The sequence below is a fragment of the Eschrichtius robustus genome, chromosome 5 (assembly GCF_028021215.1).
Source record: "Eschrichtius robustus isolate mEscRob2 chromosome 5, mEscRob2.pri, whole genome shotgun sequence".
Lineage (NCBI taxonomy): Eukaryota > Metazoa > Chordata > Mammalia > Artiodactyla > Eschrichtiidae > Eschrichtius > Eschrichtius robustus.
This window is the reverse complement of record NC_090828.1, coordinates 44,590,545-44,596,544: the sequence shown is the minus strand read 5'-3', so window position 1 is coordinate 44,596,544 and position 6,000 is coordinate 44,590,545. Positions and strand designations below refer to the sequence as shown.

At 34.9% G+C, this 6,000-nt stretch overlaps 1 protein-coding gene across 1 annotated transcript in view; it reads left to right on the top strand.

The window, feature by feature from the left end:
* Positions 1 to 421: 421 nt before the first annotated feature.
* The window catches only part of C5H2orf88 (chromosome 5 C2orf88 homolog), a 68,566-nt gene continuing 62,987 nt past the window's right edge, over positions 422 to 6,000 (top strand). Inside the window, exon 1 of the mRNA XM_068543853.1 lies at positions 422 to 478. The gene's annotated coding sequence lies outside the window, so the exon portion shown is untranslated. The remainder of the gene's footprint in view (positions 479 to 6,000) is intronic.

Below are 6,000 nucleotides of genomic sequence, written 5' to 3'. Positions count from 1 at the left end.
TCGAGTATATTTAGTTTTTTTCAACAGAAGGACTCATCCATTAATATACTTTGCTATAACCAAAAAAGGAGGAGGAGGACAACCTTGTGAATATTGTGAATATTTTTCCATTCTAATTTTGTTGCATTAGAGTCAGAAAATATAGATAGTGTCACGTCTTTGGAGGCAGAGTATAATAATGTTTTGGTATGTATCCTTTGAAGTTTAAATAACATAGTACTGCATTTCTTTAACCTAATGAGTTGAACCCGTTTGCAATGATTATCATTACAACTATTGCTGCCATCTTTTTACTTCAGTTATTGTTGAAGCCACCACCTGCATACAGGTATAACCTGACAGCATGCTGTCTCAGCTGTACTATGGATCTCCTGCTTTCTACTCTTGGCCTTCTCTACCACCACTGTCTGGGACACCTGCAAGAACCTCTCACCACTGTGACATGGGCAAACCAAGAATTTCAGATGAGTTAAAAACTGTGAGTAACCCTTGATCAATGAAGCATATGAGCTGGAGAATAAATATGCCTCTCTTCTACCCCTTGGGTATATAGTTCTGAAATGCATTCTACATGGCTCCTCAGAAGACCCTAGTGGATTGAGCCCCATGCTGATCAACTTGGTAATGCACTCTTAAATAGACTTGCCCTCCTTCTCAGTTTCACTCTTGTCAGTCCCTTATTCCTGTTCCTTGGGATTCTTTTCCAAAGTAAACTGCCTGCATACAAGACCTTGATTCAGGCTCTCTTCTTTGAGGAAAGCTGGTAAAAGACACCATGCTTTCTTCCTGAGTTTTGTTTCTTTTTCTCCTGTCCTACCATTTATTGGATAATCAAATGTGCTTTTGCTGTTTTGAAAGTTACTTATTCTACTTTTATTCTTCTGGTAGTTACCCCTAACTTACTGAACCAAGGGCATTACCTAAAGTTTATCAATATCTTAATCTATTCCCCAAACAAACCAATAACCTTAACTGGTTCTTAACACACTTTGACATATATCTATTTGTATCATTTAGCATTTAAATTCCAGATTCATACTGATCAAGTGGGTTTATTTGTAGTAATTGAGGATTTAAACAATAATAAAGTACTCAATGCTTTACTCATTCACACATATCTCACTGCCTGCTCCTGGACTCATCGCTCTTTCACCTGGACTATGGCCTATAATAGTCATTTAAAGAGGATATATGATAAATTTTCTGTAATATTTATTTCTCCTTGCATTTATGGTTTAAAGAATGATTATTTCCTGAAGTTTGTTTGAGAAACTACTAGTGGAAGTGTTGACAATGGTTACAGACAGGTGGACTTTTCAAAGGAGTCAGCACAGCAAGGCTGACTCTTACATGGAGGTCTCAGGACCCAATACAAGCAATGGAAACAAAGAGAAAGATAATTATATATTGTTATTTAACCATTTGTCCTATGTTGAAACTAGAGGCTTAAAATACCCAAGGAATGATTTTTTTGGCTGCATAATTATGCGCTTGTAATGGAAGAAAGCTCTTAAGGAGGCTGCCAGCTGATGAGTGAGAACATTTTGACAGGCAATTTGTGAGTTTTGATGCTCTTGAAAAACAGTGTATCTGCATGGAATCTAGGTTAGCCAGTGAACTGATTGATAAACTGAATGTGGCTTGCATCAGCTCTTGTCACAAGAGAGAAGTATTATGTGTTTAACCACTAAATGGTTAACTGCTTGTGAATGGAAATTTTTTTTTTTAGGTGTAATTGACGTACAGTATTATATGTTTCAGGTGTACAACATAGTGATTCACAACTTTTAAAGGTTATATTCCATTTATATTTATTATAAAATATTGACTATATTGCCTGTGTTTTACAATATATCCTTGTAACTTATTTATTTTATACATAGTAGTTTGTTCTTAAAGGAGCTGTTGAGGTAAGACTGCAACCTAGTGGTGAGTTTGTTATTGAAAAAAAGTGGCTGGGCCATTGATGAATGCTGCATTTGAATTCAGAGTGGGAATGAACTCACAGACAAGTGTGCTGGTGCCCTCCTTGTGTAGACCGACCTTCAAATCATGTTGTAAGTGGGCTAGAAACGAAGAAAGGATGACTTAATCGGATTCCTGAAGCTGTTCATCTAATGTAGCATTTTCTCCCTTGTCTGACACTCTGATCACATCTCTTGGTTTCTCTTTAAAGATGCAGTAACACAACATTATAAATCAAATATACTCCAATATAAAAAAATAAATTTAAAAAAAAGAAAAAAATCTAAAGAAAAATTTAAATTTTTTTTAAATTAAAAAATCAAAAAAAAAAAAAAGGTGCAGTAAGACCTTGATGGGACCAGTGTATCTTATCTTCTCACACTAGTTGGACTAATTTCCCTTATTTGCTTGTCTAATCAGTTCTATTTTAGAGCAGACTTTTAGTTGCTTTTATTTTTGTGATTGAAGCAATACAAATCACACTATTCTGTAATCCAAATTAATTAAATTTTGCATGTAACATGATTCTAAATATAATTCTCATTATAATGTTCAGCTTTTTACAGTTGTGGGTTCTTGTTTTGTTTGGTTTGGTTTGGTTTGGTTTGCGGGATCTCAGTTGCCCAAGCAGGGATGGAACCCAGGCTCACCGCAGTGGAAGTGCAGAGCCCTAACCACTGGACCACCAGGGAATTCCCTGGTTTTTTACAGTTTGATGTAGCTTTTATTTCTTAGAAATGCTTATTACTAGTTGTATTGCTATTTCATATTATTTTGCATTAATATGGAAAAATTTATTGACTCAATCATGCTGAGGCTTTATTCTTGCTATGATCACTTTTCTTACACAAAATATAGAATATCCAGGAAATATCTGTGTATGACAATTTGAATCTTTTAATTACTGCATATCTTAATCTCATTTTAAAAGTCTGCTTGAATCTTATCTCAATTTTCCTCATTTCTCATCAATCTTTTTAATCATATACTTAAAATTATTAATAGTTCAATCATTTTTTCTTGATTTTCATTGTCAGATCATCCTTGTTCCCTAGCACTCTAATTCTGTTAGATTATATTAACTGGGTTTTTTTTGGCCACACCCTGCGGCATACAGGATCTTAGTTCCCCAACCAGGGATCGAACCCATGCCCCCTGCAGTGGAAGCGTGGAGTCTTAACCACCGGACCGTCAGGGAAATCCCTTAACTTTCCTTTTATATAGCTTTATTTTACTTGTAAAACTTTACCTGTGATTTTTTTCTTTGTTTCTTTTTCTGGCAAAGCTTGGTATTTGAGTGTGAAGTCTGCTTATTCCATATGTGATAAAATCAGTCTTGTGCTTTCATAAGGGTTATCAAGAGATAATATCATTAGCTTTTAAATTCTTTCTTCACCTCAACTCTTCCACATTTAATTCAAATACATTTTCAGAAAGTGTCTTAATTCTTTCAAATTTATATGCTCCTAAGTTTGGAGTATATGACTCTATAGCATTGCCAAAAGCAGATAGCTCATGATTACAAGACTTACTGAAGTGGGTTGACTGCATGAAGCCCATCTCAGTCAGTGAAATGATGTCCTCTACATAATTCATAGGATTTTTTTGTCTCCGATGTCACCCTAATGAAATGGTTTTAGATTCTCTTGTGCTCTTTAAAACAGCTTTCTACAAAGGACAAATAAGGACCTGACTTAAATGGGGTGAGCCAAGAAATTAGCCACTCTAATCAATGCAGAAATCAATGCTGGAATAATGAGTTATCTGTGAGAGCTTTCTCTTTTTCTACCACTCTTTTGGGATGTATGTTGAGAAATCTGTCACACATAGATCATGGTGACTGACATGGCACCCTAAAGGCAATTTCTACCAAAATAAAAGTTCATGGGACTTGCAACAGCATGGATGGACCCAGAGGGTATTATACTTAGTGAAATAAGTCAGACAGAGAAAGACCAATACTGTATGTTATCACTTAATATGGAATCTGAAAAATAAAACAAACTAGAGAATATAACAAAAAGAAACAGACTCACAGATATAAAGAACAAGCTAGTGGTTCCCAGTGGGGAGAGGGAAGAGAGAAGGAGCAAGATAGGGGTAGGGAATTAAGAGGCACAAACTAAATAAGCTACAGGGATATATTGTACAGCACAGGAAATATAGCCAATATTTTATAATAAATATAAATGGAGTATAATCTATAAAAATTTTGAATCAGTTATGTTGTACACCTGAAACTAATATAGTATTGTAAATCAACCGTACCTCAATTAAAAAAAAAAAAGTTCATGGGGCAAAATGCCTTTCTATAAATTAATTAGTGTAATACTGTTAGGGAAACAAAATAAATCTCCCTTCCCCAATACACTTAATTATATTTTGGAAGCAGGAAGCAAATTAGTAAAACAACATGGCAGGTCTCAAAACTATTGATTTTCAATGGATTACTTAAAGCTATGTAAAATATATGATATGAGATACCTTTGATGACCCTTAAAATCTTTTTTAAAACAATAATGTCTTTAATAATTCAGGTTTATTAAGTGCTCCAGAAGTAATGTATGAAAAATGAGGGTACATTGTATACTGGAAAGTATCATTCTATAGTTAAAATTTTATTAACAAGAAGTCATGTTGTGTAAATATGTATAAACTACTACAGTGATCTGAAAGCATAATAGTGTCCTTTAAAAAAAGCTTATCCTTGAATAATGCCTTAGTTCTCATGTATGAGAGAAATCTACAAGGTTTATTTTTCTGCTCTCAAAGAGCTGTTTTATCTGGCATTCTAAATATATCTAAAATAAATGTAAGGAGTATATGTTCTATTTTATGTCCTTCCCTAACAACAACAACAACAAAATCTTTAGTTGGTGGTTAATGTTATTACTTTAGATCTACAGGAAAAGCTCCTGGATACAGAATTGTTTAAGGGTACATTAGAATAAGTTACAGAATTAGGACTTTAGGTAAGGGAAGACAAAGCAAACAAATTTTGACACACAGAATCACAGATTTGGGGAGGGTAAGAGTGGTAGGAAAAAGAGGGGGAAAGTAGGTAGTTTTTACTTAAATGATGGACATAATATATATAAAAGACATCAAAAGAATTGGCATGCTCCCTTTTTTTTTTCACTTTATGGGTTTCAATAAATGATAGATGGCTAGAAAGAGAACATACACACTCACCGTCCTCAAGTTTCTGATGTATTTGTGTATTTGGCCAAGGTCACACAGACTTAATGCAAGTCTTAATGGCCACATTTCCCGGCATTTCTCAGTGCAGCTTCCCTTGGCCACCAGAGCCCCCAAAAGAGGGATTTACCACTGTTAACACTAGCTGCACAAGGTAAGTCCTTCCAGATCTGGGAAGCTTAATTTTGTCTTGTACTTTTCATACCAGGGACATATATTACTATTTAGGAAGCCCTTAGGAAATATATGCCCCTATTGGAAAAAAAAATTGACATCTGGTACTCTGGTTTTCTAGTCTAACTCAGTGGCAAGCTCATTCAGAGGAAAAAACAGAATGCATGCCCAAATATTCATGAGTGGTATCCTGACTCCAGTTTTTTGGGGTCTTGGAAAGCCTGCTTTCCTACCACATACTCTTTCCTCCTTCAATCCCATATCCCCAAGTCACTACCCAGAGCAATAAATCAATGGGGTGTAGAGAAGTGAATAATGAATTTATGGATGATAAATCTTGGCCAAGCTCAAAGCTTTTTATACTACTACAAAATTAAAATATATGTGAAAAAAAGCATCATAAAATTTATTTGCTATTCATGATTGCAAGAAGGTGATTCAAAATGAAGTAAATTTTTTCCCAGTAAATTCTCTCAGGTACATTTTTCTCCCTCCTTACCTATTAGCGTAATGTTTGGGGTAACAGTGGATGGAATAGGTCAAAACTGAGTTCCAGTCTCAGCTTGCATTTCTCTTTGTTCTTGTCACTCAGTGTGAGGTTACATGGACCAGTCAAATCAGTAACACGTGGGGACTTGTTAAAAATGTAGAATCTCAGTCTTC